General features: G+C 59.2%; 2 protein-coding genes and 1 long non-coding RNA gene across 5 annotated transcripts in view; 1 reads left to right on the forward strand and 2 right to left on the reverse strand.

Annotated features, from left to right (window-relative positions):
* Window positions 1-4,157, reverse strand: part of FLRT1 (fibronectin leucine rich transmembrane protein 1) — a 76,241-nt gene extending 72,084 nt beyond the window's left edge. For both annotated transcript variants that reach the window (XM_038564146.1, XM_038564145.1), the window contains exon 1: window positions 4,027-4,157. The gene's annotated coding sequence lies outside the window, so the exon portion shown is untranslated. The remainder of the gene's footprint in view (window positions 1-4,026) is intronic.
* Window positions 1-21,491, forward strand: part of MACROD1 (mono-ADP ribosylhydrolase 1) — a 149,881-nt gene that overhangs the window by 113,237 nt on the left and 15,153 nt on the right.
* On the reverse strand, window positions 5,950-8,909 carry LOC119864273. 2 transcript variants are annotated; one of them, XR_005373649.1, is made up of 2 exons: window positions 8,110-8,909; window positions 5,950-6,797 (listed from the first exon to the last, which is right to left on the reverse strand). It is a non-coding gene; the product is annotated as an uncharacterized LOC119864273 (long non-coding RNA). The 2 variants fall into 2 exon arrangements; XR_005373650.1 differs by having other exon boundaries at window positions 7,335-8,909.

Consider the following 21,491-nt stretch of genomic DNA (forward strand, 5'->3'; position numbering starts at 1 on the left):
CCCGCTCTGCGTCCAGGCTCCCCTACTCTGTGGGAGGGAAAGTTCCCGATTACTGGCTGACCCCTATTCCCAACTCTAGGGTGCCTGAGGGCAAGACTCAGGGTTGTTTTGTTTCCCTCTTTTTTCCCCAGAGTCCAGCACTGTGCCTGGCCCGTAACCAGTGCTCAACACCTAGCTCACGAATAAATGAATGAATGAACAAACGAACAAGCAAATGAACAAGCAAGGAAGGAGGGAGAGAGGGAAAGACAGAAGAGCCAGAGGTGTTACCTCCTTGCCCCCACCTGCCACAGTAATGCCCACGGCCTGCCCCCTCCATCCCCTCCCGCCAGCCCCAGCTCCCCAGCTCCTCAGCTCTCCAGCTCCCCAGCTCCAAGGACAGGAGGCAAGTGAATGGTGAGAGTTTAAAACCCAGGGCTGTGTCGAATCCAGCAAACAACTTCCACAGGCGACTTGAGGCCCCCAAATGCTGACGTCATCTGCAGAGCCGCTGACCCCAGGGAGCAGCTGGGCTCTGGGGGCCCATAGGCGGCAGTAAACAGGCATCCACCGGCTGCGCAGGCAAACAAGGCCTGCACAATGCAGCCCCTCTCTGTGGAACCCTCTCTGCTCCAGCTGCTGCCAGGGAATGTCAAACTGGCTGCTGGGGGTAAGCAGAGCCTGGCAGGGGCACCCTGGGGTCACACTGTCCTTCCCCTCTCCCCTCTGGCCATCCGGCCTGCTCCCCACCACCCCAGCCTTCCCAGGGTGACTGCCCCACCGCAGAGGACAGAATGCACAAGCCAGGGGAGGCCTGAACTTTGTCTCGGGGAAAACAACCCAGGTGGTTCTGGGGGAGGAACCCCCCCCCCAAATCCACAGAGGGCTGTGCATCCGGGGCATGAGCAGGCGAGAGGCCTCAGCTGGGCCCGCCGTTCCATAGGCCCGGCAGTCTCCCCTAATGGTGAGCACCCACCAGCCAGTCTGGCAGCCTGCAAGTGTTTAAGACCTCCAGCCACATCCACACCCCTCACCACCCTCCTGGTCCATACATCAGCTCACAGCCCACACACCTCATCCTGTGAGGGCCTCAAGGCAAAAACCCCTGAGCCTTACCCCGTCCCTCCTAGAACATTCTCACCGCTGCTTGGGGCCAGGCACTGGAGCTGGCATCCCTGGCAGCAAATGGGGGACATCCCACCTGAAGTGGGCTTTGGTGGCGGGGGTGGGGGCCAAGTCAGTCTCTCCTGTTACCCCAAGGCTAGAAGAAACCCTTCACAAATGAGGGGTAGAGATCCCCAGAGCCCCACATTGCTAAGATAAACTCTGGGCTAGGAGCTTCACATGCAGCAGCCCGTAGTGGGGCTCCCAAGGTGACTCGACCTTCCCGAGGAGGATATTTGAAGCCCAACAAGATCCAGTCACTTGCTCTGGGTCAGCAGGCCAGGCAGAGAAACCCTCCCAGGAACCACAAGTCACAAGGACCCTTGGGTGGAAGGGCGAGCAGCCAGACTCCCATTTCTGGGCCCTGACTCCAGGGCAGCCTAGCCGATCAGGGAGGTAGCTGTCCACGGGTCCCAGCTCCCAGAGTGGGGCCATCCACACTGCAGAGCAGGGCACCTACTTGCTTGCCGCCGCTCCTGAGCCACCTGTCTCTTCCCCTAGCCCAGAGCCTGCCAAGCATGCCCCACCTGGCACCAAACTCTCTACCTCCCCGCCTCTGCCCGATGCCTCTATCCCAGCTGAGTGGGCAGAGAGGGCTGTGCCCAGTGAACCCCAAGGGCCTCATCCTCCCCTGCACCAGGGCACCTGCTTCTTGACAACTGCCATTGCGCGAGGCCTCTATGGGCAGTCAGCTGGTTCCAGGCCTGCCTCTTCGTCCCTTGACACCCACCATTTCAGGTCCACCTGGACCTCGCATCTATCTCTCTGCTAATTTGGAAGCTAGTATAGACACGACCTGCCCATCTTGTGTGCCTTGCTCCTGTACTTAGGGTGCCCCCCATTCTCATGAAGTGGGACAACCACTGTATCCTCCTATGCAGACAAGAAAGCAGGGTCCCCAGAGGCTACAGGCCTGGGGTCACCAGCAGGCAACACAGCCACCAGGCCCCAGTCTACAGAGCTGAGTTGTGCTCCCCTCGAGCCCTGGTGGCAGGTGATGTGATAGTGTGGCAGCACCCCTCCCTATCACCTCCTTAAAAACAAACTAGGTGCACCTCCCAGGGATGTTAGAGAAGAAGCCACAGGGAGGGTGCCATTGCCGCTGACCATCAGCGTCAGGCTGCAATCCACCCACAGCCCCCTGGCAGGGGGGAATCTGACCCCCAACCCCTCCGAAGCCTCTGCATGTGCACTCAGTTCTCAGGGACCTCTTCGGCTCAGGAGCAGGACATCTGTCCCACTCCCTTCGTTTTATAATGTAGTCCCATCCCCCGCCAAGCTCAGCCTCAGGTGGAGAGGACAGTCGACCTCATTCACCAACAGGGGAAACTGAGTCTCAGAGAGGTGGAGGGACCTGCAAGCCGTAGGTAGTAAAGCAAGGGCACACGGACGGTGCGAGCTGTGAGCATGGTCTAGAGGAAGAGGCTGCCCCTGGGCGTGCCTGCCTTGAACTCGCTCTGGGGAGGCTTTGTGTGCAAATGTCCGGTCTCTGTGTCTCTGTGGGATCATGGGGCCAGCGTGTTCACGTATTGCCCCCACATACACACACTCCAGTCGGCCTGCCTGCCCTACTCCCAAAGCTGCCCATGCATGGCCCTTCAGCTGGGACGTGACAGCCCCTTGGCTCCTCCTGCCCCTCAAACCTACCAGGGCCGCCTCGCTGCCTGCCCAGCTGGGCAGCATCCCCTCCTGGGCACTGGCCCTGGCAGCTCAGGCCATTTCCATTTTAAACCTCCGAGGAAGCCCTGAACAGTCGCCCACGGAGTCGGCACCAGCTGACAGGTGATGTTTGCGCCTCTCCTCCAGGGGCTGGCAGGAAGAGATGCAGTTGGCTTTCACTCCAGAAACCTGAGCCTGGAGCTCTGAGTGTAGCCACCCTGTCCACGGCTGCTGGGCAGACAGGGGTATGCCCCAGCCCACATCCCTCTGCCAGGGGCACCCTGCCTCCCGCGAGGCTCTGTGCACCCACACAGGCAGCCTTCTCCCCAGTTCCTAAGCCACCTGGGGGCAGGGGGGCTGGCCTCTGTGCTTCCTGAGGATGCAGGGGCCGGGGTGGGGCCGGGCAGGGAAGGACCCAGCCATCCCCACCCGCCGCCCCCAGCCCCAGCTTTATTTATTCCCATCAGGGCTCTGCCTTCGGCCGCAGGGGCCTGGCATACCTCAGCTGGGCTGTAGTCTCTTAAAACCACACACCCCAGAGAGCCTGGCAGCCCCGAGGCTTGGGAAGCCTGGGGCAGCCCCCTGATATCCCTGCTCCACAACTTTCTCCACCTCGGAGAGCTCTGATCAGCAAGGCTCCCTGCAGCTGGGCAACACCACTCCCCAGCCTTCTGCCCCTGGGTCTCCAGCCCCGGAGAGGAGGAGCTGTGCCCGCGCCGGCAACCAGCTTTGGAGGGGCCCCGCCGCCCCCGCCTCTAGCCTGGCCACCCCACCCCGTTGCACGCCCGGGTGCAGCGCCCAGGCCCCCGACCCCACACGGGGTTGACAGTCCACAGCCCGCGGAGGGAGGGAAGTTGGAGGCTGCTCGTGCCCCCCCTGAAGTCGTTTTAAAAATAAAACCTCGCTCCAGCCGTGACTCACGCGGCTGCTGGGGCCGGGAGCGAGGCTCCGGGGCCGGCGGCTGCCTCTCCCCGCGCGCCCCGAACCCTCCGGACCCCGCCAGCCGGGCCGCCTCCCTTGCGGGCGCAGCCAGGACCCGGACCGGGGCTCCGAGGGAGCCCCCGCCCTTTCCTGCCCCCGCTGGGGCGAGTGGCGCCGCGGGCGCTCGGCTGCCGACCTGGCCTGGCCCCCCCCAAGTCCCCAAGGCTGCGCGGCCCCCGCGGCGCCTCGCGCACTCCCGGCCCCAGCCCGCCGCCCCGGCGCCCGGGCCCGCACCCTCCTCACCTGCGCGGGGCCGGGGAGGCGGGTCTCCTCGGGAAACTTTGCGGCGACGGCTGCAGCCTCAGGGGTTATTCCAAGGAGCGGGCGGGAACCGGGGCCGGAGGGCGCCCAGGGGGGCCCGCGGCAGGAGCCCCCGGCGCGCGGCGGAGCGCGGTGGCGGGCCCGGGGCGGGGGGCGCGCGGCGGCGCATCTGCCCGGCTCGGGTGCCCGGCGGGGCCGTGGGGCGTGCGCGAGGTGCGCCCGGGGCCGGGGTGCGTGTGCCCGTGGGTGCGCTCGGCGAGGCGAGGCGAGGGCCGGCAGCGGGGCTTGGGCGAGCGGCGGCGGCGAGCAGGGCGCGGGGAACCAGGCTGCGCGGCCGCCTCTTCCCTCGCGGCGGCGGCGGCGGCGGGGGCAGTGCGTGCAGGCGCGGAGCGGGAGGGGGGGAGGGAGGGGAGGGAGGGGAGGGGAGGGGGCAGGCCGGGTGGGGGAGAGGGCGGGGCGGGCGCGGGGCGGGCGGGGGCGGGGGCGGGGGCGCCGCGCTGCGCACTGGCCGGCGGGACCCGGCGCGGGAGGCTACGCCGCCGCGCGGGGACTCGGGCCCAGCCGGGGACAAACGGCCTCCGCGTCCTCCTCCCCTGCCCGCGGCTAAAACGGCTGGGGGCGGGGAGGGGGCTTGGCGGGAGGAGGTGGGGGCACTAGCGCGCCCGGGGCGAGAAGGGGGTTTCCAAAACCAACCTCCGGCTCCGGGGAGGGGGACAGAGAAAGGGGTTCTCCCTCGCGTGCCGCCTCCCCCGCACCTCTCCTCCCTGCACCCACTCATTCATCCGCCGTTCCAGTCGTTCGTTCATTCATTCATTCATTCATCTGTCCACCGGTGCTTTCATTCACAAACGGGCGGCCACCGCCTACTCTGTGCCAAGGTATCCGCTTCCCCCATGCCCCTTCCCCACGGAGACCCCCCCACCCGCCTTCCTCTAAACACCCAATCCTTACTCCCTGCGGGGCTCCACCCAGCTGCCCTAGTGGGGCACTGCCCCAGTCTGATCCCCAGCCTGCCTCCCCCTCCCTGGCCCATTGTCACCTTGAGCGGGTTACTTAACCTCTCTCAACCTCAGTGTCCTCTGCTGTAAAATGGGAGCATTAGCAATCTACCTCCAAGAGTACCTGCCAGGCTTGAAGGAGACCTGGAATGGCAAAGTGAAGGCAGTGCCTGGCACTCTTCAGGGACTCAGGAAATGTCTGCACCTGTTGTGTGTGGGGTCTGGTGTGTGGCTGTGGGGTGGTGGACCAGGCCTCCCTCCTCTTAGCCTGGAAAAGTCCAAGTGCTCTTGGCATTCTGTAGGATGCTAAGGAACCCTGCCTGCCCAGCCTCAGGCCTGGCCAGACCTTGTCACCCAGCCTAGCCATCCCGTTCTGCCATCCATGTCCCTGGAGGATTGCTCTGAGCGGATCCCTGCCTCTGCCCAGACGAGGCCCCACTGCTCTCAGGTCCGGGCCCAGACTCCCCACAATCTGGCTGGGATCCCTCCCCCAAGACCCATCACCATGTCTCCCACCCACTGTCCCAAATCCAAGCCTGTGTTGGATGCCTCCAGGAGCCCATCACTCTCCTTTCTTTGCTGTCCTTGCAGGCTTAGCCAGGCCCCCCCTAGTCTGGGATGCCCTCCCAGATTCTCCCTGGGGGAAGGTCTCTTCAAGGCATGAGGGATGGGATGAGGGATGCAGCCCCTCTCTCCCCTGTCTCCCTGTCTCCGGTGCTCTCCCATCTCCCATCCCTCTCACTCTCAGCCGGGGAGCAGAGTGAGGCCTTCCCTTCTGTCTTCAGGTGAGCACCCCTGCCTTTGCCCTTCTGGCCTCTCCCCCTCACCTCTCTCTCCCTTCTCATTTCTTTTCCCTTAACTCCCTCTCTTCCTTCTATTGCTTTCTACTCAATTCACCAAACAGCTATTTTTTCTCCCAATTTTTATTTATTGCCCAAACAACATTAAACCAACAATAAGGGGAAGAAAAATCATCCACAATGCCACCACCCTGTGGCGTCAACAGCCCCCGTTCCTCTGCTCCCTTCCAGGCTTGTCCGTGCACGGTCGGCTGTAATTTTTACAGAGCTGTGGTTTCTGTTCCACCACCCCAGACCCCCAGATGGATGGGGAGCCCTGGGGCTCTGTCGTCCCTCCATCAGGGCACTGAGCATGTTGCTCAGGAATTATGCACCCCTCTTCTAAACCGAATCATTTGGAGGAGGGACCCCTTCCACTCACTGCCTCAGAGTGGACTGGATGGGATGGCTATAGCTGTATATGTTGCAGTTAGATCTCCAAATATCATCTTCATAATTGCGGTTCTAATGGTTGCATGATATTCCACCGAGCTGATGTACCGTAACTTGCTCAGCCGTGCCTGGTGGCTGCACAGAGTTCAGGGAATATTGATGGAGATCCACTGTGCGCTGGTCACTTTAGAGGCACCAGAGACCAAAGGTGAATCGCCGTGCTGGACCTTGCCCTGGCCGAGCTGGAAATCCAGCAGGAGGGATGGTCACCTAGACAGTGACGGCTTAGCAGGATCTTGTGGAAACAGACTCAGTCACCACATGAGCCCATAACACCGGCTCATCCAAGGACGGCTTTCCAGAAGAGGTGGCTCCTGAGCGAGGTCTTGGAGGGTCCAGAGGAATGTTCTGGGCAGATACCAGAAGCTCCGTCTACCTTTGCTCCCAGGGCCTATGACATGAAAGAGCCTGGGGCTTGGAGATCAAGAGGTGTTGGCTGGAGCTGGGAGGAGGAGGCAAGGGGCTGTGGTGGAAGATGAAGTGAGACATCAGCCAGCCCTGGGAGTGCAGGGCTTTGAACAAGCCTGGGGGGGGGGGTCTGGCCTTTATCTTCAGAGGAGTAGGGTGCCAGGGAGGGAGTGTAAATGCAGCAGGGGCACCATCAGTTATGAGATTCAGCAGGATCACTTGTTCACTCAACAGAAGTTTCCTAAGCCCCCCCAACCATGTGTTGTGGGGCTCCAGTGGTGCAGGGGGATGGGGCCCCGATCCCCAAGGGCTGAATTTGCTTGGAACCGCGCTCTCAGACATGCCCTCAGTAGAAGGCAGCACGAGTCACCCAGGGACGATTTGTGGCTTCAACCTTGGGCTCGCCAAGCCCGGGCTCCTGTACTCCCAGGGCGGCAATAACCCGGGCAGCATCTGCAGCCAGGTGTGGCGGGCCCTACACTGGACAGTCAAGGTCACCCTGGCCCTGCCAGAAGCACCCCTGCCTCCTGCCTCCTGCCTGTCCTCTCAGGAGTCCCTAGACCTGGAATCTGCTCCCTGCCTCACCACTTACCCACTGGTGACCCTGGACATTATCTCTGTTCCTCAGTTTTCTTATCTTCGTGGGGTCATCACAGACCTTGGAGGGCTATGGTGATGGTCCAATGAGGTGACAAGAGGAGAGTGCTTTGTATAGCTTGAAGCCGCGGCAGTGGGACTCACCATGGTTAGACTGTTGTCACCCCAGGATGAACCAGCTTTGGTCCTGTTTGGGCCTGTTCTGGGCTGAAGCTAGGGGAAGGGTTGGCCTGATTCTTGTGGGGAACAGAGTGGCCCCATTGGCGGGCCGTGAACATTACTAGGAACCCTTCAGCCCCAGGCTTTGTCCTGGGTGCCCAGGAATGAAGGCCCACGGGCTAGTGGTTGGGGGTCAGCGCTGCTGAGAGGGCAGAGAGCAGATGTTCAGAGGACATGACCTTGGGAGTCAGCCAGCCCCCTGAAAGACAGACTCAGCTTCCCCCACTGGCCACTGCTTGGGCAGCATCTTCAGGGAGGGGCAGACCTCCAGCCCCCAGCCGGAACAGGAGGGCCTCCTAATGGACTTTCTGTCCCATCTCTGGATTCTTGGTCTTAGAGATCACTGCCCTCCAAGATCCCCATGGTCCTCTGGGTCTGGGGGCCCCTGAATGGGGTGGAGCAGAGTCACAGTCACTGGAAACCTGTCCCGCCTGTCTTCCGTATGTGTGCCCCTCCTCGTGATGGCCCAGCGTGCCCTGCGAGGTCTCCCTGCATCACAGGCACCAACCTGCGGATTGGCTGCCTGTGCACACCTGGCCCGACATACATACCTGCCTCGCCAGAAAGTCCCCTCAGCTTCTCTCACTTCTCCAATCCCTGTCCTGATGCCGCTGATCCCCAGTCACCGTCAGCGTCACCGCGGTGCTCTCACCTCCCCATCCCGCACAGCACGGAAGGTCGGGAGGTCGGGGCTTCTCCCCATGCATAGGAGGGATGCGGGCGCCCCAGGGCCCCCGGACAGAGCTCGGGCGGAGCAAGGGCCAGGCCTCGGCCTGGAGGAAGTCCCCGAGAGGGCGCTCCAGGGAGTGGGCAGAGCGGAGGCCAAGGCAAGCAGGACAAAGCCGACAAGTGGCGTGGGCAGCAAGGGGAGCCCGAGGGGCCAAGGAAAGGCCTGCGGGGCAGCTGGCGGGGGGAAGCCGGGGCCCGGCGGAGCTCACGGTTCCCTGGTTCCCTTCCTCCTCGCCTGGCCCGCGCTCTTCCGTGCCGCTCACGTCTCTATCCAGGCCTTGCCAGTCCTGCCCTGGGAGTGGCCTCCCCCGGCCTCTTGCCTAATGAGGCGGCCCCGTTCGTTCAACTTCTCCAGCTTCTCCACGTGTGCGCTTTAGCCCAGTCGGTGATCACCTGCGATCTGTGGGCCTGGCTTTTTCATCCACGGGGACCCTAGCGTCTCTGCAGCCCGTGTGGCCGCCGGTTTGCTTCCTTCATGGTACGTGGTACATAAGACAGTGGGAGATCTTTCCACGATGTGGGTTTTGTCAGCGTCCGCCTCCCGCAGCAGACTGTGAGCAGCTTGAGGGCACCGCCTGGGCCCACCCGAGTCCCTCTGTGTCCCCAGCACCTGCCCTGCCGCGGTCCCTGTCGCTGTCGCTGTCTGGAGAGCAGTCAGGTGTTGCTGCACAAGTGAATGAATACCACGTGAAATAAGCCTCAGGCTAACTGAAAACAGCCCGGCAAGGCAAGGGTGACAGAGCTGCCCAAGGCCAACTGTCATTTGTCAAACTGGCGACTGCCCCAAGATGATGGTTCCAGGGGGTTCGGAGGGGGCCAGACACGCTTCCAGCCAACTGGGCAGAGGGGCTGAGGGTGGCGAGCCAGCCCACCCTGCCCAGCCCTGGCAGGACCACTGAGCAGGCCTGTCTCTCATGACCCTGCTCTCCCTTGGGAGCCTCGTCTTCTCCCCACAAATGACATCACCGCCCCCCCACCCCTCATCTCTGCCAGACATGCGGGGCTGCTTCTCCCTCCCTCCCTCCCTCCCCAGCCATTATTCCCAGCAGAGGTAATGCTTTTTATGGTGATTTGAGCATTTCTGGACTCTGGCTATCATTCACCTGTTACACACATCTCAAGTTCAGGAAGGGAGAAGTGAATTGTGTCCTGAAGGACAGTCCAGGTGGAGGGAATGACATGTGCCAAGGTGTGGTGGGGCGGATGGTGCTGGGCACAGAGGGTCGTGAAGAGGGGAAGCAGAGGTGAGGCTAGAAATGCAGGCTTGATTAGGAAGGCATCTTGGCAAGATTCAGGGGAGCCTGAGGGCCTGAGGAGGAGAAGGGGATGGCAGGTGGAAGATGAATGGGTGGGAGAACTCTCACCTAGGATTTGGAGTTTGGAGCCTCAGACACTCCTGCTAGGGCCCTTGCCTCCAGTGACGCCCCTCACGACCACTGTACCTCTCCTGACACCCTGCAGGGGCTCCAAACTCTGTCCTCCTCTTCACCTCCTTCTTCCTCCCCATCCACCCCTCACCCCCACCCCCATCCCTGCCAGTCCAAGTTTACTGCTTCTGTCTACACCACACAGAGGCTCCTGGGGCCTGATGCCCCAGCAGGCCACCTCCTTGGGGACTCAGACAGCTTCTGGCTCCTTCCTCTTGGGTCCTCTCTGTCTTTCCAACAGGCTCCAACACCTCTGGGCAACTCAAGACACTGAAAATAATGTGGGTAGGTGCCAGGGAGAGTGTGCAGATGGGATGTCCTAAGCTCAGGGTCTCCCTCCCCGAGTCCTGGTGGTCCAGGGCTCCCTCACCTGCCACGCACAGGTGCAGCGGAGCCTGGCAGGTTCCAAGCTAAGTACACTGCTGGGATGGGGTGCTAGAAGAAGCTCGAGCAGGGGGAGAGAGGAAGGGGGGAGGGTGCCAGCCTCGGGCTTTGGGGGAGGGAGGGGGCGTTGCCCAGCAACCACCAAGCTGTGAGGAGGGATTCTTAAAGAGCTGAGCAGAAAGGCTGGGCTTTGGAGGGGCTGAGGCACGGCCTCGCATACCAATGGCTGCTACAGCTAGGCTGCTCCCATTCCCTCCTCCTCTCTTCCCTCCTAGGAGTGGAGCCCCAGCTGGGAGAGCAGGAGGTCAGGGAGGAGGGGTGCTCAGCCCCAGGGATCTGAGGCTTGCCAGGGCAGGAGCCAGGCTGGGGTCCTATCTTATCCCCAGAGGACGAGGCCCTGGGGTGGGGCAGGGAGATGGCCACCCTGAGGCCTACAGGGCAGAGGGCGCCCCCAGCTCCCCAACCCTCAGGGTCTGGGATGGGTAAGACCTAGGACTCCTCACCCCTACCCCACTCGACCCTGCCCGTGGGCCTCCTGGCACCCCTGCCAAAGGAGCACTCGATTGATTGATTGATTGATTGATTTAGATTTTAGATTTTATTTATTCATTCATGAGGGACACACAGAGAGAGGCAGAGACATAGGCAGAGGGAGAAGCAGGTTCCCTGTGGGGAGCCTGATGCAGGACTCAATCCCAGGACCCTGGGATCACAACCTGAGCTGAAGGCAGATGCTCACCTAGGCATCCCAGGAACACTTGTTTTAGAGCCACACAGAACTGCCTCCTCGTTGCTAAGGGCCTTGAAGAAGCTCCCTCCCCAGCCTGGGTCCTGAGAGGCACAGACAGCAAAGGAAGCAGCCGGACCAGCTGTGTCCGGTGGGTAAAATTTCTGGGGAAGCCCCTCCTAGTGTCTAACTTAAATTCTCTGTGGAGCAAGTGGTGGCTGCCTCTCTTCTGAGAAGGGAATGTTTGTTTGGCCCCAGTACAGAATCTAATATTCCAGAAAGCACCGAGGGTAAGGAATCAGCCGTGTGGTCTTCTTCTCATTCCCTTCCTTTAAGGGCCTCATTTTTCCATTCTGTGCATGGAGGAGCTGGGCTAGACTGAGGGTGCCTTGCCGGGATCCAAGGAGGAGCCTCTGGATGTCTGCACCCTCTCTGAAATCATGGGGAGAACTGCCTCCTGGCTTCCTGCAATGGTGGAGGGTGGAGGGGTCAGGAGGGTGGGGGCCCCAGCCCCCCACCATTTCCTCACACACAAGTGCTCCTTCCATTGACCAGATTGCACCACATTTGGAAGCTGATCCTGTGCCCAATCCAGTCCTATTTCCCATGGTCCTCTAATTGGTCCCTGTGGGTTCAGTATTACCTCTCCTGGCCCTCTATCAACTCATCCTCAGCCACCCCCATCCTCCCCCAACCCTTTCCTGCTCCTCCCTCCAGGTCTACCCTCCAATCTTCCCTACCTCAGCTCTGAGGAGGGTCTTTCTCAAGTGCCATCCTGACCCCACTGCTCCAAGCTCCAGCACCTGCATGGCTCCCCACCATGGGAGATGGATCACAGACCCCTGGGTCTGGCTGACCCTCTGCCCTCAACTTGACCCCACTGCCCTCTGCAGAACTGCCTCACCCACAACTCACCCTCCCTAACACACGGAGCTCATTCATCCTTCCAGACTTTATGACCAGAGGTCAAATCAATCTCTGTTGAGTGAATGAATGATACTAAGAGAAGCTCTTTGGTGACAGGTCTGTGCTGGCTTCTGGGGTACAGGAATGAACAAGGCAGACTAGGTCATCTCCCATAGGCTGCCATGCTGGTAACAAAACCAGTAAACAGATTTAAAGACAAGATCATTTATGGGACCAAGGTGTAGTCTCCAAAATAAACAAAGGTGATTTGGCTGGGTGGTCAGAGGAGGCCTCTTAGCGGAGGTGACACTTTCATTGAGACTTGAAAGATAAGAAGCCAGTCTGGAAAGAGCTGAAAGACCGTGCCAGGCAGAGGGAGCGGTATATGCAAAGGCCCTGGAGCATAGAAGAACCAGACTATTCAAGGAAGAGATAAAAGGTCAGGACACGGTGGCAGGTGGTGTGCAGAGTGTGGTATGCAGCCATGTATTCATGGAGAGGAATATGGATTTTATTCTAGGTGTAATAGGAAGCTATTTGAGAGTTTTAAGGAGGAAAATGACATGATCTAATTTATATTTTAAAACGATCATCTGAACAACCACTTTGGAGAGCAATTTGGCAATAACTAGTAAAGTTAAAGATGTGCATATACCACAGCCCCACAGTCCCACTCCAAGGCACGTGAACTTGCAGCACACGTGCATGCAGGGAGTGTGCAAGATGCTACTATAGAGAGAACTGGGTGTTCTTGACTGTTGGTCAGTAGGAGGACGGGTGGCTGAGGTCGGCCAGCCCCCGCCCAGCCTATTACACAGCAGCCGAAAGGGACCAGCTAGAGCAGCGCGGGCCTGCCTGGATTAACCCCCACAGCGTCCCAGGGAACCATAGCAGCCAATCCCAGAAGCTCCCCTTTTTATATAAAACTAAGACACAGGGACGCCTGAGTACCTCAGCGGTTGAGTGTCTGCCTTCAGCCCAGGGCCTGATCCTGGAGTTCCCAGATCGAGTCCCACATCGGGCTCCCTGATGGAGCCTGCTTCTCCCTCTGCCTGTGTCTCTGCCTCTCTCTCTCTCTCTCTGAGTGTCTCTCATGAATAAATAAATAAAAATCTTAAAAAAAAAAAAAAAGAAAAAAAGGATCAGTTGCTGAAAAGGGTGGACAGGAGGGGTGGGGCGGGAGAGGCGCAGCCAGCAGGGTGCAGATGGTGGCCAGGCGTACCAGCAATGTTAGAAATAGGGCAGCCCGGGTGGCTCAGCGGTTTAGTGTCAGCCCAGGGCGTGATCCTGGAGACCCGGAATCGAGTCCCACATCAGGCTCCCTGCATGGAGCCTGCTTCTCCCTCTGCCTGTGTATCTGCCTCTCTCTCACTCTGTATCTCTCATGAGTAAATAAATAAAATCTCTAAAAAGTATCCTTTAATAAAAAAAAGAAAGAAATAGAACCAGTCTGCCTGGCTGCTGAGCGCCGACACTCTTTTCTCCTCTCCGCCGGGCCCATGGTTTGTGTTCTGCTCCAGTAAACCTAGTTTTTCTCTAGAAGAGAAAAGTGAAGCTCAGAGAGAGCAAGAGGCTGCCTGGGGTCACCCAGCAAGCTGAGGGTGGAGGAGGAACCTGTGACCCTGAGGCCTGTCCAGCTGAGGCTGAGCAGAGGGGTCAGGGCTGTCTTGGGGACATACTCCCACGGATCCCAGCAGCGAAGTTAGGGCCCCCCGCTCCTCCCCCACCCGGGACATTTTGCCTGCTCTCCACTCTCCCACCCGCCAGCCAGCACTCCCCTGGGCCCCAGCCCCTCATTCCTGCTGAGACGGAGCCTGCACCCGGCTGGCTGGGGCCCAAGCCATCTCCTGGTAATTGGGTTTCAGGGATGCTCATGGTTATGCTAATGGCGCTCTGTGAGCTCTGGCCCCCTGGCTCCTGGGGGAGGGGAGGCCCGGCAGGCAGCTGGGTCCCAGCGCTGCATCCCCTGGAAAATAACTCCCGCTTCATTCAAACCCCGGCTCCCCCGCCTACCAGCTGCGTGGCCTTGGGCAAGTCATGCAGCCTTGCACAGACTCCCTTTACTCATCTGTAAAGTGGGAAAAATAATAGTACCCTCTCATGGGCTCTCAGGGGAGGGAAAGATGAAAGGATCCACTGGAAACACTTGGCCCAGTGCCTGGCATAGAGAATTTGCTCAATAAATGCATTAGTAACTAATTTTTGTTTTTCTTTAAAGAGGTCCTACAGGCAAATACGGACAGGGGCTAGCATCATCTGTGTGATGAGCTAATGGGTGATTCACTTTCTTTTGCTTTTTGTTTATGTATATTATCCAATTTTGAGCAATCAACATGAATTTCTTGTATAACAAAACACCAATAAGTGGAAGTCGCCTGGGGATGGGACTTGGAGACTGTTGAGGGACATTGAGGCTCCAAGGGTTTGGGGTGCTGCTAGGGGGGCGGATGACTGGGAGGTTGGGTCTCCAGGGGCAGGGCCAAGAAACCCAGGCAGAAGGGGGACAAAGGAGAGGCCCAAGCCCTGGAGAACCACAGCCAGGGCACCTGCTTTGAGTTTAAATGACCAACTGGGTGGGTTTTGTAGGCAGAGGCCTGGGGGAGGGCCACCTAGTAGGATGGTGTGGGTGGGGCAGGGCTGAGGGGGGCCTGGCCAAGGTTCCAGAGGCTCTGCGGTGAAGGGGGCCTGACACAGGGGAGAGGGAGACCCTAGAAGTGGGGGCGTGGCTGCGTACAGCTCTCAACAGATTTAGAGGATCTCAGGGTTCCTCTCAGAGAAGATGGAGTGGGGGCTCAGTCCTCAGCAAACAGACCAGATCTGGCTGAGTGGGGTACTTAGTGGCCCAGGCTCCAGTCGGACCAACAGGATTGAAACCCCCTCTCCACTGCCCTAACCTGTGTGGCCTTGGGCCACACACTTATCTGAGCCTCAGTTTCCCCATGTGGAGAAGGGAGCTGCGCATGCTGCAAGGTCTCTGTGGCTCTCCCTAGGAAGCACTTGATGGGAAGACGCTGCTGTTGAAATTATTAATCCAGCCCGTCAGCAGGCTGACCCCCTTCTCCCTGGCTGACCCGGGACCCCGTACCTGCTGCCACTGTGAGGCCCTGAGGACATAACAGTTTGACAGGCATTTTTTTTAGATTTTATTTTTAAATAATCTCTCCACCTGATGTGGGACTCGACCTTAAAAACCCTGAGATCAAGAATCATGCTTTTCCCACTGAGCCAGCCAGGCGCCCAGTTTTATGGCCATTTTAAACTATATAAGCGGGATCCCTGGGTGGCGTAGCGGTTTGGCGCCTGCCTTTGGCCCAGGGCGCGATCCTGGAGACCCGGGATCGAATCCCATGTCGGGCTCCCGGTGCATGGAGCCTGCTTCTCCCTCTGCCTATGTCTCTGCCTCATTCTCTCTCTCTCTCTGTGACTATCACGAATAAATAAAAATTAAAAAAAATTAAAAAAATAAATAAATAAACTATATAATCTATGCCCCACAAGGGCCTCGATTACCTGACCTCTCTAACCCATAGATGAGGAACCCCGAGGCCCCAGTGGGTAGCGCAAAATCACAGCTAGGGGTTTCAGGACCAGGAGTTGCAAAGCAGAAGGATGGTAGCTCCCCCTGCTAAGGGAGGCAGCCTTGCACAAATCTGTGCCTCAGTTTCCCCATCTGTAAATAGGGCGGGAAGCAGTGGGTGTCCATATGTCCATATATGTTGAGGTGATCAGCAGAGGTCTCCTGCAGGTGGTGCTGATGTGAGGCCCCAGCCCCATAAGGCCCTGCCCCCCAGCCTGGGGAATGTCCAGGGAGCCTCACATCCCCCACCCCCAGGCAGCCCCACCTCACAGGACAGTGACCTTGGCCTGGGGGACAGAGTCTATCAAACACAGCAACTGCTTTCACAGCTTGAGATGCCTTTGAAGTCTCTTGTTTTATCTTCAGAAATTGAGCACATGTCACATTTTATTCCATCTGTGGGACGTTTCTAATCTAAAGCATATTTTAAACAAGTCACCCTCAAGTAACACGATACCCACCTCAGGCCGTAAGAAGTGCGGGCAGGCCATGGGGCTGATGTCCCAAGAACGCAGCCCACTCCCCTAAACCTCTTGGCAGGGCTGGGGCTACCGGTCAGTCAACCCATCAGCTTGGAGGCACCAGGTGCCCTGCCAGACTGGGGTGCGGGCAAGGGGCAGCAGGGTCTCAGCCAGGACAGGGGTAGCTGCAGTGGAACCGGGGTGTTGGAAGATGTGCAGGCATTGGGGGAGGTTCCTGCTCCCTCTCCAGGCCTGGGAGGGGTCGCCCGGCAATGCAGTAGCCAGCAGGTCCCCCCCCAATCTTGTCTGCCAGGAGCTGCTCTTCCCTCATCGCCTCTGACCTTCTCTCCTACTTCCTTCCCCCACTCACTCCGCTTCAACCAAAGTGGCCTCCTCACTCTGCCTCAGGACCTTTTCATAGGCCATCCCCAGCCTTGGGGTGTGTCCCTCACAGCTGGATCCTTCTGTTCAGCAGATCCTTGACTCCTTCCAGATCGCCCCACCCCTGCAGCCCTGCTGCTGGTCAGCCACTCCCTCCTCCCTTCACAACCGCAGACACAAGTGGTAATCCTTGTTCAAGTTTATTCTTGTTCTGTTGTTTCTACTGTCTGCCTCCTGGATAATGAGCTCTGTGCCAGCAGCGCCTTGCCCAGCTGTGCCCCAGAGCCTGGCACATAGTAAGGGCTGGACGTGTATTTGCCAAATGATAGAAGGCTGAGATCCAGCCTCCTGAGGAGGGGTGGAAGGGAATAGGCCCGGCCCAGGGGCTGGCGGATTGAGGGGAGCAGCCCCCACCTCCCTGAGCCTGGCTGGAGGTCTCTCAGGCATTGGAGGAGGCCAGGACAAGGTGTTGGGAGCAGCGGGCAGGGCACATGGCAGCGATAGCAGCAGCCTCAGCACGCAGAGGGGCTGTGACGGGCTCAAAGTCACCGCTGCGCCTGTTCACCCAGCCTCTCCCCGGCCCAGTAACCTGCTCAGCGCTTTCCTCAGGTCACTGGGTCTCCTCTCCAGCACCCAGCCCCCACACAATGCCCCCTCTCCTCCCACATCCTGGCCTGGCAGATTTGTCAGGGAAGAGCCTGGGCAGCTCCTGCATGGCCTCCTGCCACTGTCCTTGGACCCGCCGCGTCCCCAGCATATACACACACCCCAAGCCAGGTCCTGCCTCCCGAGGGCCCCTAGGGTAGGCTCTTCTGCAGGTCTTGGTGGGTGAGAGCCTGGGCTGCAGAGCCGGGCAGACCCCTGGATGGCCTCACCAAGTGACTCTGGGCATAGCCCCTAACCTGGTGGTTCATTCAGTAAATTGTTGGTGGTCACCTGCTGCGTACGGGGCCCTGTGCTGGTTGCTGGGGACAAGTAGGAATGACAGACACAGCATTGGGAGGCCAAGTAGCAAGCACTGACCCAGGCAGTGATGCTGGAGACAGTGATTGACTGCCCCCAGGAGCCCACAGATAGCTGGGTGCACGCCTGAAGGCTGGCTCTAGGGGTGGGGGATGTAAGGGTCTCCTCCAGGCAGAGGTACCAGCCCACGCAAAGGCCCTGGGGCTGGAGGACATGGAGTTTGAGGACCTGGAGTGTGGCTGAGGGGGAGATGAAGGAAGAGGTGGAGAGGAGGAGTCAGAATGCTCCATGCTAGTGGCCGGTTTTTTTTTTAAGTAAACTCTATCCCCAACGTAGGGCTTGAACTCACAACCCATAGATCGAGAGTCACACGTCTACTGACTGAGCTAACCAGGCACCCATAGGGGCCAGTTCTTTATCCTGGGAGCAAAGGAGAGCTTTGGGATGGTTTCGTCAGGAAACTGAGGGTAAAACAGAATATGCTCAAATTTGCCTTATGAGAAGATTGTTCTCTATGGCTCAGCTCTCGGCTGTAAAATGGGTTGGTGACATGCCTTCCACACAGGGTGAGGGTTAAGGAAGTCAGCGTGAGTTGGAGCTTACCCAGCCTCGGCCCGGGCGCTTCTGCCACCATGGGCCCTTTCTCTATCAAAATATGTTAGACAGAGGATCACTTAAATACATAGAACAATTAATAACAAACAAAAAAAATGTATGTTAGAAGCTGATTTCATGACTTTGTTGGCATAAACACAAAAAGTATTAACGTTATATACTAAAAATAATTTCAAACTAAAACTTCATTTACTCTTCTGATTTTATTTCTAATTTTTTTAAAGATTATTAATTTGAGAGAGAGGGAACGCACACTTGCACATGCCCGAGGGGGAGGAGGGGCAGAGGGAGAGACTTTCAATCACCCCATGTCTCACTCCGCAGAGGCGGGCCTCCATCCCATGACCCTGAGATCATGACCTGAGCCGAAACCAAGAACTGGGCATTCAACCGACCTGAGCCACCCAAGCACCCCTCCATTTCTGATTTTAAAAGAAATTATGTTGGGATCCCTGGGTGGCTCCATGGTTGAGCACCCGCCTTCGGCCCGGGGCGTGATCCTGGGGTCTGGGGATCAAGTCCCACGTCGGGCTCCCTGCATGGAGCCTGCTTCTCCCTCTGCCTGTGTCTCTGCCTCTTTCTCTGTGTCTCTCATGAATAAATAAATAAAATATTTAAATAAATAAATAAATAAAATCTAAAAAAAAAAGAAATTATGCTTTAGTGGGTTACTAAAAACATTATGGGCCCCAGGCACAGGCCCACTCTGCCCTGCTCAACCCTCAAAGCCGGGGCCATTCTTTTAACGAGGTGCTGCCTGGCAGGGACAGGAGGGGTGGGTAGTGGGGGCAGGTAGAAGAGGAAGAGGCACCTGTGTGCCCAGAGCCTCCGAGCTGCCCCCCACCGCCCCCTCCCTCCAGCCTGCTGAGCAGCAGGCAGAGCCAACCTCAGCCTTCCTTCCCCTGCAGAGTGCTCCTCTGACCCCTGCAGCTCCTCCTCCTGCCCAAGGAGATGCTCAGACTCTGGAGGCCCTCACACACTGCCTGCCCTGCCTCTCCCCGCCCTGCGTGCCTTGTTGTCCTCCAAAGGTGGGCTACTGCCTCCCACAAGCCTCAGCTCAAATGCCACCTCCTCTGTGAAGCCCTCCCAGTCTCCGGGCTTTACCGGATCTCGTACCTCCCTCACCTACCCCGTTTAGGGCCAGGAGCTCCTGAGGCCCAGGGACTGTGTCTCTACATACTTGGTGGCACGTGGCAAGTGGCTGGCACATGATTAAAGTGTTCTGTGTGGAGAGTGAAGAGGGGCCAGCCAGGTCCAGCAGCTGTTGCCTGGGGCCTCCTCTGACCTATAATGACAGTGGCCAAGCACCAGGGGTCTGGTCATCTCCCCTTCCCTCCGCAGTGACTTCACGCCAGCCCCTGAAGCCCCAGGCTGTGGATGCTGGGGCATTAACTGGGGAGCCACCCCCCACCCCCCGCTGCCCGCAGGATGCAACTGTGGGGCGGGGGTGGCGAAGGGGGTTCCCCCAGAGGAGGTACTCCAGACCTGAGAAGGTGTGAAGCAGGGGAAGGTGGCATGGGGGCCATGCAGAGGGGCAGGGAAGGGAGGCAGAATGTGTGGAGGAAGGGAGCGATGTCCCCAGAGGCCCAGAGGGCCCTGTCAGGGGACAGAGGATTTGACAATGACTGGCATTGAGGGGTATGGACCTCATTTCCACCCTGAGGTCACAGGCCCGGCACTGAGGCTCAGAGCCAGTTAATCATGTCCAGTAGAGCATGGTGCAGGCATGTCTGCGACTGGGGGATGGGGCAGGATGGGACCACCTCACCTGCCTGGGGACCAGCAAGCCCACAGGGTGAAAAGATTGGGAACAGACCCCCATGGCTCCCAGGGTGTATGCATGCTCTGGCCGAGGAACCTGCGTGCCCCCACACCCACCCTCACCCCCACCCAAGCCAGAACAGGCCCAGGCCCCTTCCCTCGGTCCCAGGGCAAACGAGGTCTAAGCTCAGCTCACTCAGCCCCTCAGGAGCTCAGAGACCCCTGCTTTGCTGGGCCATGGGGGGGTCCCTTGGGTGGGGCCAGGTCACAAACCGGGGCTTCCTTGGAAGCCCAGTGCCTGCCTCCACGGCCTGCAGCTCCTTGCCCATCACCACGCACATCACAAACATTTTCAGACACAGGGAGCGTGTAGGGTTGAAGGAGGATGCTGACTGGGGCGCCTGGTTGGCTCAGTCAGTGGAATGTGCGACTCTTGATCTCGGGGTTGTGAGTTCGAGCTCCATGGTGGGTGTAGAGATTACTTAGAAAAATAAAATATTGAAGAAGAAAGAGGAGGAGCAAAAAAAAAAAAAGAAGGAGGAGGAGGAGGAGCACACGGACAACCAGCCGCAGCCATCGTGGGTCCAGTGCCTCCCCTCCCCCATCCCTCTGTGAGCCTATCTCCTCCTCTGAAAAATGGGCTAATGACCAGTGTGATTTAGAGCTTAAGCCAAACTGAAGGGAGCCTGGTGGGAACAGCAGAAGGGGAAGGAGCTGGAGACTCGAGCAGGCGTCTGGGGTGGGGGAGAGCCGGCCCTGGCCTGGGGAACAGGCAGGCCTGGAACCACCCTGCTCTGGATGGGCAGATGGGTTGCTCCCCTTTGTGCTTCCCTTTCTCCCCAAGTCTCCAGGCCATTCCCTCGAGCAGCCTGGCCCAGCTGCGAGTGTCTTGGGCAGCTTTATGGGGGGCACTCTGTGGCCAGGCTCCCAGGGGAGGGGGCCACACAGGGACTCAGGAGAAAGAGGAGGGTAGAACTGGGTGCAGACTGCTGGCTTGTGGCGCTTCCCTTGAGACTGTCAACCCCATGGGCTACAGGAAGCAGACACTGCAGACCAGCTTCCTAGGACACTCGCTGAGCTTGGAGACAAGCCAGTGACCAGATCTTCGGGGCAGCCCAAGACAGCCCGAGTGCCAGCCCTGCCCACCTCTTCCCGCCTGGGGCAGGTAACACCGGCTGGCCACCCGGCCCACCCTTCCCCTGGCTCAGCCTGGCGAGTCCTTTCTGCCCGGGGGCCACCTTCCTTGTCAGCCCCTGGATGTTCCCGGCCTGGTGGACATCGGAGCCGTTCACCCCAGTCCCTTGACCTAGGCGGATCTGCACACGGTGGGGTCCAAGGGATGCCAGGCAGGTGGGGGTTGGTCCCTTACCAACAGGGGCCTACAGAACAGCAGGTCAGCGCCCCTTCCCCTCCCGCCCCTTCAAGGCTCACTGCCAGCACGTTTGGCACCGAGCCTTCTGTGAGCAGGAGCCAGCTCGTTTGTGGCTGGTGTTAATTAAGAGAGAGGTGGGGGGTGGGGGGGACAGGCCACGGAGGGCAGCTTCCGACAGCTGCCAGGACTGCTCTGGGCCAACCCAAGGTGCCCAGGCCTCCCCTGTTGGCTCCAGGGCAGGGTCGTCCACGTGTCCAGCCCCTCCTCTCTGCAGCCCAACCCTTGGGCTAGGGGGTGGGTCCAGACTGCATTGGAAGGGCCTACTGTGTGGAAGAGTCAGGCCCCAGCCCTTGCCAGGGGGAGAGCAGCCTCCGTGCCTTAAGGTCAGCCCGCTCTGTGGCTTGACTAGAGTCAGACCCTGTTCTGATCCTGCCACTGTCACTATGCAACTCAACCTCCAGCCTCAGGTTCCTTGTCTATAAAGTGGGAGCCATAGCACCTCCCCTGTGGCTTTGTTATGATAGGAAGTGGCATCCTTGGTGCAAAGCAGGCAGTCCACAGACGTGGAAGCATGCTTTCCTGGGGCAGCGGCCTCACCCAGAGCCGTCTGGGAGCCGGCTCCTTTGGGCA

This window comes from Canis lupus, chromosome 18 (assembly GCF_011100685.1).
Source record: "Canis lupus familiaris isolate Mischka breed German Shepherd chromosome 18, alternate assembly UU_Cfam_GSD_1.0, whole genome shotgun sequence".
Classification (NCBI taxonomy): domain Eukaryota; kingdom Metazoa; phylum Chordata; class Mammalia; order Carnivora; family Canidae; genus Canis; species Canis lupus.